The sequence below is a fragment of the Lampris incognitus genome, chromosome 6, assembly GCF_029633865.1.
Source record: "Lampris incognitus isolate fLamInc1 chromosome 6, fLamInc1.hap2, whole genome shotgun sequence".
Classification (NCBI taxonomy): domain Eukaryota; kingdom Metazoa; phylum Chordata; class Actinopteri; order Lampriformes; family Lampridae; genus Lampris; species Lampris incognitus.
In genome coordinates this window covers 47,972,076-47,984,502 of record NC_079216.1, presented here as the reverse complement: position 1 = coordinate 47,984,502, position 12,427 = coordinate 47,972,076, and the positions used below count along the sequence as shown (strand labels likewise).

The following is a 12,427-nucleotide window of genomic DNA, read 5'->3' as shown; positions in this document are numbered from 1 at the left end:
TTGCGAAACAAGTTATAAAAACAAGCGAGCCGACTGTTTAGCGGCTCTTAGCGGCACGGATGACTCACTTCAGGTTTGAACGAAGAGTCAAATGGTGGGCTAGACGTAACGCAACATTCAAGGCATCCCGCGGGGCGACTATTAACATGAATAATGCTAATACTATTATTATTGTTGTATTTCCAATTAGAATTAGAATATGGATAACCCAGCTGCGGTATTTAGGAATGTACTCCATTTATTTACTTTTATGTATGTGCCTTACTTCCATGTGGCCGCGTGGCCTAATGGATAAGGCGTCTGACTTCGGATCAGAAGATTGCAGGTTCGAGTCCTGCCGCGGTCGTACTATTTTCTCCAACTCTTCAGAGTTGCAGTTGGATTATGATTGTGACTGATGCAGTTTGGCCATTCACTGCCGCCACTCTTTCCATTTCTTTTAGACTTGCAATCGGATTGCGCTAGTGATTGATGTACTTTGGCCTTTCACTGTTAGGTTGCACATGCACGAGAGACGTCCGTCGTGTTGAGAATATTTAGATTTTTGTAAATTTTTATCTCATCTAAATCAAAGGGCTAAGGGTAAGGGATGTTGCGCAAAATGATAGTAAAGCCCTGTTGGGCCAAAAATGGGGATGTAGGGCTACCCAAATAAATATTATTTGACTTGAGCATTGACGTCCCAAGTACAGAATGCTACAGCTCAAACTATACACTGGGAGATAGACTCAAGATGCCACGCTGCGTCCGTCCTCCTGACGTCTAATGTGTGCAGCCTTGGTGGCGGGCTCATTTCAGTGCAGCACCTGGTCTTATTCGAACTAGCGCTGCGGGAGCACATCAGAACACGTTCACATCCTATTCACGCTCACTACCGTCAAGCATGAAACGGACGGAACGTTTTCTGTGCACCTCTGATTTTAGTGACAAAAGGCTGTCTTGGATGTATGCGTTATCTTAAGAAAGCTTTGTTCGGTTGATTGCAATGTTGCATTTTCCTTTGTTTTTTTTTTTTTTAGTCGATGAGACGGAGGAGGATGTGGAGCTGGACGTCAATACTAATGAGGAGGGAAGAGCACAGAGGAGGGCAGTTATGAGGTGAGCTAACTTGTCTTTGTCTCTTTCTGTGCGCTACATAGATTTGAACCACGACTTTGTGACATCTCTGGTTGACTAGCCTCTTTGGCTTCTTACTTTTTCAGGTTTTGGGCAAGGCCGGATTAAAGTAACATGGGCCCCTGGGCTTTGAGTTTTTCACCCCCCCCCCAATCAACAATCACTTAAAAACTGCAGTTTTATTTTATGACACAGTGAGATTTTTGATGATGGATATAATGTCTAAGTGAGTAAAGGCAAATAATAGAACAGTCTGGTAAATTCAGAAGATTACTTCACTTTACTGTAATGCAGCATTTAACACCAGGAAAAGATAACACTTGTGCCATATCACAAAGTCTGAGGCAATATATCTAGTCTTATATCGCAATATCTGATACACATGTTAACACATGAGAGAGAGAAGCAGCCGACTTCCCCCTCTACTAATTCCACTTATCCTTCCTCTCATAGCAGTTCACACACACACACACACACACACACACACACACACACACACACACACACACACACACACACACACACACACACACACACACACACACACACACACACACACCAGTCAGGAGTACAGACACAGAAGACCCCGAGCCTCGTGGGCCCCCTCCCGTCATCAGGCCACGGTAGGACCTTGCATTAATACAGGCTTGGTTTTGGGACATATAACATCTCAGTCCATGACCTCCTAATTAATATTAAAGTTTTGAATCTCAATTTTATTCAATGCTACCTGTAAGCAAGCAATGTTAGAAAGGTCATTTATTGCTTGTAATCCAGGGATATTTGATTTTGGGGACACCATATTCTTCTTTTTCTATTTCTATTCTTTTTCTTTTCTCATTTCTCCAGGTGGATCATCACAAGGTGCGAGATCAGAAAATCTCTAGCCTACTCCACTTTACACTTTTCTCTCGCTCCTTCTCTGACCCCCCCCACACACACTCCTTAATCTTTGTGTCTTGTGCACACCATTTTCCCCCTCAACTTTTTTCACTTCCGTTATTTATGCGCAGGCAGGCAGGCTGTTGTTAGGGCTGTGCCACTGGAATCACACTGATGAAGATGGAAATAGTATCTGAATGTTTGAAGCCAAAAAAAGGAGACAACCATCATAGCTTTACTGTATGCTAGTTTGTGTGTGATGAAGCAAGGCACGCGTGAAGCTAAGAAATGTACCCAGCTCAACCATTTTGAAATACTCAGGGTACTTTGCTGCCCCCCCCCCTCCTCCTCTCTCTCAGAGCGGTAAAAGTGACACCGAATCCAGGATTTTCTGGCTGGATCCAATCATCTGTCCTCTCATTTAGACCCTCTTCTTCTTCACCTCTCTTTTCTCCCTCAACACCAAAATGGCTGATGAGCAGCATGCAGAGGCTTGTGCACTTACCTCCCTACCCGATGGCAGGTTAAACACTTGCTATTTCCCTCCCCCTTTCTGTCTCATTCCAGGCACTGGTGGTAGCACGCATCACTCTGCAAATGGTTAATTTCTGTGGTTATCGGTGCTGTACGGCAGGTGGACTTGAAGGCCAGCCTCCAGACATTCACTCTTTCACGGGATGGCCTTCTCTACAGCGTGTGAGCAACAGACAGCAGCGTTTAGCCTATATGTGTTTAAATGTGTGTTATTAGAGTGTATTAAAACATGTCAAGCAATCATTGTCTCACTTGTGCTATTTCCTCCTCTGGCCAGATATCATCTTTGGAGTACTGTGAGATGAACTCCTCAGCCTGTAGAACCACTTCTGTGTGTTTATGAACGTGTGTCTGTGTGTGTCTGTATTTTTGGGGGAGGGTGCGTCAGTGAGAGAGAGAGAGAGAGAGAGAGAGAGAGAGAGAGAGAGAGAGAGAGAGAGAGAGAGAGAGAGAGAGAGAGAGAGAGAGAGTATCCAAAGTGTCCACATTGTGCTTTTCTATTTGAATTGCTCTGTGCCTGTTTTCTGCTGCTAAAGGAATGGGTCTGGCTTTAATCACCCGTTGTCGCCGTCTTTCTTTCTGATGCTATTAAAAACGTCAGTAAACATTACAATTTCATGTTAAGTCCATATTCCTCGTGAGGATCACATTTTGTTGAAAGAAAGCACACTAAGGAAAAAAGTCTTTTTAGCTCACCCAATGCCACTGTACACTTAAGAAGTATGCAGTGCTCCACTTGCACATGTGCACCGGGAGCACATGTGGACCACGTGCACTAACGCTGCAGCCATGTTTCCTAGGGTTTGTGATGTATTTGCTCCATTATAAATGTTTGTCTTCATTTCTATCTCTTTCCACACCCTACATGTTTTCTGTAAGGCCCTTTTTACAAGGTGTGTTTTGTTAAAGTCACAATTCAGTGAATCTTGGCTTGCCTTGAGTCATTTTGAGGAACTACAGAGCACTAAATAGTCTGATAAAACATCTGCTTGATTCAGGTTAAATGTTTCCCCGTGTATATTGCCCGGTGAAACTATGATGAGGGTTTATTTAACGTTGAAAACCGACTGCATAGTGAAGAAACATTACTGGAGTTATTTAACATCAAATATAGGCAAAGCCGATAAAAATGCGTAGGCCATCTTCTCAAACTGTCCAAAATGATCTGGTGGCAAAGACCACAATTCATCTAGGTGTTTTCAAATACAATTTCATTCAGTGTGTATTTTTCTTCATTTATTTATTTATTTTATTTTAATGTGGACCGTTCTGTTCAAAATGTTATCTGGGGGGAGAAAGAAGCCAACTGGTATTGGCCTTGAGACGGTAGATTTGAATCGCTTATAAACCCCAAATGAGTTACCAAGAGCTTACATTTTCACTTACATAGTACACCCTGTTTGAGATGTTGCATATTATCCCAGAATGTAAACAGGAGTGAGGTCGATGAGGTTAGTAAACCAGAAGTGTACCAAGTTGCAATGCAAACCTTTAGGGCGAAGACGGAGACAAAGGCACATTTTGAGACGACCTCCTTGGTATAGCTCACCCCATAGCTGCCCTCCTCCGTGCTCTTACTTCCTTATTGGTCCCCACATCCAGCTCCAAATCCTCCTTCTCATAGACCATTCATTGCCTATAAAAAAAAAGAGAGTAAGGGACAATAGAACATTACAATCAACCAAACAAGGCTTTCGTAGATAATGCAGGAATGTTGGTGCGGATGTTAATAGAAATGCTAATAAAGATTGGGGTACATTACACACGCATATTGTGTGTGTGGCTGTGGGCAGTGATACTGTAAATTTGGCCAATTCTCTATTTGTGTTTGGTAAAATCGAGATGAAATTATATTCTGGCTGTTAGTCTCAATTGAATTTGTGTCTATAACAAAAAGCAGGGATGATAGGGATTGAGACAAAGAAAATGTCTCGCCAGTTTTTAACCTCACCCGTGTACGTAGCCATGTCGGTCAGCGCAGCTCTTTTCCACAGCCTGCCCAATTTGTGTCTCTACGACCTGTTAATGCCAAACACATGAACCGCAGCGGCTGTTGAGAACAACGCTGACATTTTTTCCAGTGTGCCATGATGTCATTGTCAAAGTATAAGTTGTTCAAATCATGGGTTTATGCATATGTTATTATATACAGTTTTAGAGGGAAGAAAACGACATTTTTTTTCTTTTATCTTATTTATTTATTTATTCATTTTATGGCTGTGACTATACCTACTCAACGGTTGTTCATACGATTTTTTTTACCAAGGACCCCCCCCCCCCAACAACTCTGATCAGGCCCTCGGTTCTGTAACTTCAACACATGCGCACATACGAGCCGTACGTGATTGGTTGTGAAAACCTGCTGTGGGAGTGACGTCACTGCGGGCGAGAGTTGTCACTAGAGGAAGCGCACAGGCGGCAGGAGAGTAGAGCCTGGATGACTGGCGAGGACGGCGGACTTAATTGGGGGGCAAGACAGCGCGTCAAAGGAATGGATCGATGTAAGCGTTCACCATTCACCAAGGTGGGGGGATACGTTTGAGGACGATTGCCTCCCGATCCTCTGTTGGTTCTTGGAAGAAAAAAAAGAAAAAAAAGGTAAGGTTTACCACTAACTATGGACAGCGTTATATACAAAAAACATGAAATTTACCAGGAGGGGAATTTGCCATGTGCATGTGTCCAGTGGAAAGAATATAGGGTAGTCTGGGAGGTGAAGCTTCACCCCATGGCAGTTTATATTTTATTTTTCATTGCATGGTGATGTGTTAAACTGCCAGACCCTATTGCATGCCCCTTGAGGCTGGTGGAGAGCTACTTGCGTCCATAAATTGGGGGGGGGGGATTTAAAAAAAAATGTTGTGTGCCATAACAATGCATCAGGCTCTTTGGCCTATTTTGATCAGGAACAAATCGAATTTTTTTATGAAAAGTAGAAATTTGCCTCCGGAGCAGTAGAATACAACATAAAGATCAGACCCATCACTAGAGCCTGGCCTAAACCCAGTCCAGTCTCTAGTTTCACAGGCTCTGGTGTGGCTTCCCATCAGCCACGTCATTTTACTACCTGCTGCACTAAAGGAATATTTCCTTTCCCCCCATTTGCTGCTGTCATGGTCATGGTCCATCTCCTTCTGGCCGAGGATGGCGAGGGTATTTTAGTCGCCCTCGCACATTCATCATCATCGCTGCTCGTCTCGTGGGGCTTTTACAAACATTTTTACGACTGGCCATGCAACGAGGATGTGTTGCTGCATAGTGTGAACTTGACTGAAGTGTAGCTAACCTGCAGGCAGGCACAGCCTGCTTCAAGCTTTCTGACCCTGTGTGTTCACATGAAGCCGGTGGGTTCCCTCCTCTATCCTGACTGCTTTAGTTTGGCCTTTTTTTTTTGATTCTCTCCTTTTTTCAACCATCATTCCCTAGAAATGCACAGCATGCTGATCGCTCGTTTTAACAGTCACCCATGTCCTATTATAAAGAAACCACCTCGGCTGTTAACATACCTGGAGAATATTTGAGATATGCAAAATAAAAGGCCGTCGCTTTTCTCTCTTGAAACTGGCCAATAGCTTTCAGTGGACAAGGTTGATATTTTGCTTTCTTTTTTTCTTTTTTTTTAATGAGGATAAACTGAAGTGAGGAAGCACCTTCCCCACATGTCCGTACAGGGGCCCGTACCGTAGATTTTAGTAGGCAATAAAATTGAGATTAGGCAATCTTTCACTCTTTCTTTCACACTCTCTATGTTGTAAATGAAAGGTTGTGCCTCACTGGAATTAAGGATGAATAAAAACTTCCAAGTCTGTCTCCTTCATCTCTGCATGGCCTCGAGGCAGGCCAACCTCCATCTCAAGGCCCAAATGGGCTTGCAGACATATCCGCTAGAAAATGTGTTTTATTTGATGACATTCGCCGACATGATGCTGTTTTACACTTAAAGTGTTTCACGTTTCATTGTAATATACAACCTACATGGTGTGTGTGTGTGTGTGTGTGTGTGTGTGTGTGTGTGTGTGGGGTGGGGGGGGGGGGCCTGGTTTACAAAAGCTCTGCTGCTATTCTCGAAGGCCAAACCATCTTTTCCATCTGTTAAAATGTTATGAAACTAGCTGGTGATGTAAAAAAAAAAATATTGATCCTCTATTCTTTTTTTTTTCCTACCTCCTCCCCAGATTTTTTTTTTGATGGAGCCCGCCAATGCAAATCCGCCCCCCCCCCCGCTCCCCAAACTTTCAAGGCTACAGCAAAGTATTGAAAAGGAGGTCTGTTTTCATCTTTGGTTATCTAGCTGTATGAGTGTTAAATACCTGTCATAAAGCTAGATAACCGAAAGTAAAAATGATCTCCGTGACTCCACGCTCAGCCTCACTCCATCGTGAAATGGGGGGGGGGGGGGGGGCAACACGCTCCGAAGGAAGGATTGTTGACTTTGACCCTGAAGGTGAGGAATATCCTCTTTACTATCCCCGTCCAATGCCCTGCACACGTTGACCCGGGGTCACGTCATGACAAATAACTAATGGCGGCGTTATGGTGAATCAGCTAGGGATCAAGTCCTGCTGCTGTGCTGGCGGGAAAGGCTTGCCAGGCGTTCAGTTCATTTTCAAGGAATCAAAAAATGTTCTTCATTCAGTGATGATTTACTAGTTTCGATGTTGCCCACCATGAGTAATCTGCCTTTTTTTGGGGGCGGTTGGGCGGTGAGGCCGGGAGCTGTCCATGCAGCCTGTTCAGACATGGTGCTGAATGCTAACCAGGTTACCCACTGGGGAGAAGGGCCCAGGCTTTGCTAACCTGGTGCCAAAGCGTTTGCTCACATTAACCCAACTAGAGCAGTACTAGTTAGGTTTTTATACTCTAGAACACGCTTTTTGTCTTCGTTTTTCATCCGGGAGTGTATGTATATACACTGGATTTGATTTGATATTTGCATTAAAAAAAAAGTCAATTAAGATTTAGAGTCAGCGGTGATTTACTACTGTAGGACTGTTGATAGTACACACACACACACACTTGCCACTCGTGTTTAAAGCTGTCTCGGAGCCTCTGGGATTCATTGTGCTCTGCTTCAATATGAAGGACAGGGCCATACAGGAGACAGGATCTGAACTTTTCAACTTGGTACTTCAGCGCTGTGGATGTGCTCAGGCAAGAGAATGCCGGCCGTATTGTGAAGCCCAAGGAGCGCTTAAATGAGATGAGTTTCCATTCACTCAGTTAACTACCTACTGCGGTAGAGCTTACTGTCAGGCCGGGCTAATTGCTTTGATTCAGAGGGAGATATTGGATATGTGAAAAGGCCGTTGTCCGGAGGCTTTTCCCAAGCATTCACTGGTATGGGTAGTGTGTGAACATGGCGTGGCCCCATTGTTGAATGGGGAAGAAAAACATTTGAGAGCGTGTTTATTTAGAGGATGACCCGAAGTGCGCTCGTTTCATCCTCGGTTCCTCTGTGATGTGTGATGGTTTCCCCGCCTGTGTACTGCACACCCTCGTGTGCTCTCGCTTGATGAGCAATGCTGGCCTCAGGTTTGAGCGACGGCTCATAGACAATACACAGGCTCATCGATCCAGATGCAGTATCAGCAATGCCCGGACACGTGTGCACCCACGTGTGTTTGCATAAATAAAACAGAAATCATTCGTATTGTTAAAAAATCCAGGACACGTTTCGGACACCATGATTTTGGATTAATTCTGTTTGATGAATTTTTTTTTTCTTCAATTTCTTCATTTTATCTTGTCCATCTGCTTTTGTCACAGGCTTCCTTTTTGTAAACGTTCAGTGATGAAGGATTCTGAAATGGGGTAGCGCTATCACCGAAAGAAAAAGAGGAGAAAAGGAGAAAGAAAAAAAAACAGTTTGGATCTGGCACCCCCTCTGACGACAAACACCTCCCCTCCCACCACCATCACCACCGCCGCCACCACCCTTTTTACCCACAAGCCTCTAATGCCATCTGTGCTGCCAACGGCAGACACTTGGCCCATGCCAGGAGGCGGACAAAGAGCCTGCCGGATCCCTTGAGTATGGGCGCGCTCAGAGGAGCCATCTTGGGAGATGTTGCCGCAGCACCTAAGATGGCTGGGCTGGCATACGAGGTGAGTTGCATCATGGTTCTCTGTTGGGTACCAGTGGCAGGGGGAGGTGTGAGCAGTGGGCAGGAGGTGTGTGTGTGTGTGTGTGTGTGTGGGAGGGGGGGGGGTTTGGGGAGAGAAGAGTTTCCCATTTCCTCCCCAGTCACACACATGGCCTCCCCCCTTCCTCTTCTTTTCTATCTTCGGCTTCTGCTAATTAGGCTAGGGGTGATGTGTGTGTGTGTGTGTGGGGGGGGGGGTTTGATGGGTGAGGAGGGGGGCTGGGTAGCAAACAAAATTAATGAGCTGGCACCGGTTGAAGGGAACCTGCCATCCTCTCTTGTCATGCTGCTTCTTCACGCCGCCGTGTACACCGTGTGGCGTGGCGAGATGCAAGATGGGCACATTCTGTGTATATAATGTGCTGCCACTTGACATTAGCTCAATATGACATCATGTGATGGTGGTTCGATCCAGACAAGAATGCTTATTGCAAAATTGCAAGGAACTTCATGTGCAGAATCCCTCTAGGCGAATTTTGGATGGAGTGACGATGAAGGGCAGTTGAGAGTGGATACTGAGCTGCAGTGAATAGTAATAATCTATCACTTTACTTTTGTATGAATGAAGTGGCTAAGTTTTCTTTCATGCAACGTTTTTCTCCAAGGAATATCATGCATGGGGAATATGTTGGTATTTTGAGATTGAAATTAACTTGGAAAATCTGTGGCAGGAAATTATCATAGAATTATTTTGAGTAGAACGTCAAATTTGTTTTTTTTTGTGCCTTTGACATTAAAGGAAGGAAACAATTAATGATTGTGCGTGTGCATGTGTTTTTGTGCACGTGTGTGTGTGTGTGTGTGTGTGTGTATGTGTGTGTGTGAGCGACACGGTGCAGCACTAAAATTCTTTCAACATATACTTTCAACAGATACTTAAATATGTGTAAGAAATAACGTGGAGAAATTTTTATTTCTAAGAGTAGAAATATTTATAATTATATTTCCCAAAGACATTTGATGTTGAATACAGGTCTTTGCAGTTAAGATTTTTTTTTTTGTAATCAGTGCAATTTGCAAATGGATCAGCAACAAATCAGTCCATCAGCAACACATTTTGCTGTCCTCACACAGCATTGCACACGATTAAGGACTGAATTTAACATATGAGCACGTAGATGCCCAACTTGCAGGCATGATGGATGTAACATCATCACCTCGAGCCTGACGATAATGGAGACGGTAGCTGACTGTCAAATCAGCTAGGCAAGGCAACAATCTTTTGCTTACATCCTTGGATAAACCCGTAATCACACACACACACACACACACACAAGCACTGAGAGCAAGCTGTAGTATGGCGTAATGCCGCCCCATGCCCCTGATGACTCTTACAGCCACCTAAAGCGCAGAAAGAGAGCGAGAGGGAGAGAAAGTGGGAGGGATGGAGAGAGAGAGAGAGATTCACATGAGCATGTGTGATCAGAGCCAACATGTGCAGCTGCAGCCCTTGTGTGTTAATGAGTAGTGCCCTGCGTTTCCACATTATCATTCAGACCCACTCTCTCCCCCCTCAATAGCTGTTCAACATCCACCCCCACCCCCCTCCCTTGCCCATGCCCCCACCCTTGCTTGCTTTCCCACCATTGTGGGAGCTGGTGCCGCGGCGGGCCAGGGCCGGGGGGCAGGGTGGGAATAGCCCTCCAGACTAGACATGAGCAGATGCCTGAGACATTAGACTGTCGCATGGATCACCGGGGTCCTGTGAGCCGCCGAGTTTTAATGTGTGCACAAGAGTATGTGTGTTTGATATGTGTGTGTGTGTGTGTGATGGGAGGGGGGTAGTCTAGGCCTTAGAGTACCACCTGACTGTTCATTAGTTTGTTCAGCCTCCTCTGCATGTCTGAAAAGCATGGAAATACTGTTGGCCCTTTCTCTGCTAAATGGGAGGGATTTTACCGCCATTAGGGACGCATTCTCACATTATGCATAAGGAAGCTTGCGCTCAGACCTACGCTAGCTCAAGCTTGGGAGCACGGCCCGGTATCGAGACTTGCATCGCGCCATATTTCAGCGCCGCGCAAGATACATGTTGAAATATTTCCCACGGAGCATGCGGCGCCATCTGGTATTTTGATTTATGAGGAGTGTTTGTCATCAGGAAAACACTGTGTTACACCACCTGGATGCGGCGGTGCTGCTTAGCGCAAATGTAACCGACATATTTGAATGGCCGGTCAGTTGTAAAAATTGACAGACACCATCGCAATGACTCAGCTGAGGCGAGGGGTGTGTCTAACCAGCTGAATGATGTAACCACACGATAATGATTATTAATGAGCCTCATACTGTACGTCTACCTCTTCATGATATGTAAAGCCCACGCAGTCCACGTGTCAAAAGACTATTCCCTCTCTTTATTCATATAAAAGACCCAGAGCTGTCTTCATAATTGCATCTGTGCCGCTCGTCTGTGATGTACAGCACGTTGCTTCAGGCAGATTTGATAGAAGAGAGACGGCAAGGTGAGGTTAATCTTGACGATAGCTAACTGCAATACCTGTTCCACCGGGGTTGACATTTTCCCTGTTGGAGAAAACAATGGAAGAAATGAGGAAATAATGAGCTCGCTGCCTCCAAAAAAGTCAAAACTACAGTGAAATGAGGGATTTTTTTTTTGCACATCAAGACAAGGTGGACAGAGCAGAAAGGTAGACTGAGGCTAGAAAAATGTATATATATATATATATATATATATATATATATATATATATATATATATATGGGGGAAATCAAGTAAGGTAGCTCTGCCCAGAGACTAGAGGGATGTGGCACATTGCAGCACATGGACAGCCATGTTTGAGTTTGAGCCCATTGTTTTACCCCTACGTTTACTGGCGAAGTTGAAGGTGGGTTTGTGTTAGCTTGTGCTGTGACATGCTAAAGCAAATTTTAAACTCATCATTGGTGGTGTGTGTGTGTGTGTGTGTGTGTGTGTGTGTGTGTGTGTGTGTGTGTGTGTGTGTGTGTGTGTGCGCGTGCATGCGTGCGTGCGCGTACGTGTGTGTGAATACGTATTGGGCTGGACAGTGAAGGGGATGTTAGTCTGCAACTTGGATGCAATGGCTGTAGCAGTCTGCAGAGGCCGTGTGTTCAGATAAGAGAGAAACAGGCAATTTTAACAGACATCCAAATATATGACTGAACACATGGACTGGTAGGAATATCGCGACAACATCCACACACAAGCACGGTACGAATTAGTGTGAAGATGATTAAGATTTAAATTTGTCCATGTTAATTTTGTTTTGTCTTATTGCAGTTCAGAGGAAAATATATAACAATCATAAACCAAGTGAAAGGGAATCGACACAAAATCCAAATAATGAGCACAAGTAAAAGCTGATACTGTATGCTGCCTTACAATTATCTGCCTTTGGTGACACTAAGGTGCTTAAGAGTACCGTTTTAATCTTCTCAGAAACAGATTTTCCAATCAAGATGGTCTGTGATGTTCAGTCTGGGTCTAGCTGAACGGAGCTATTCAGAGATTTAGGATCTTAATGTTCCCAAGATGTTGTCTCATACACTTCAGACACCCCTTGAAGGGGATGGTCGCTAAATCTCGAGATGAAGTTAGATACCCATTCACCACATCCTTCTACTTTTGCATAACTCTTACATGTAATGGAAATTTACCTCACCTCCCTCTTAAGAAAATATTTTTGGATGGTTTTCATGTATTGTTAGCCTTACATTGCTCCGGCTTAATGTAATGGCAGATTTATGGAAATTTCAGTGTGCGAGTGTGA

At 44.4% G+C, this 12,427-nt stretch overlaps 1 non-coding gene across 1 annotated transcript; it reads left to right on the top strand.

Annotated features, from left to right (window-relative positions):
- Positions 1-273: 273 nt before the first annotated feature.
- On the top strand, positions 274-346 carry trnar-ucg (transfer RNA arginine (anticodon UCG)). Its single transcript has one exon. It is a non-coding gene; the product is annotated as a tRNA-Arg (tRNA).
- Positions 347-12,427: the final 12,081 nt, after the last annotated feature.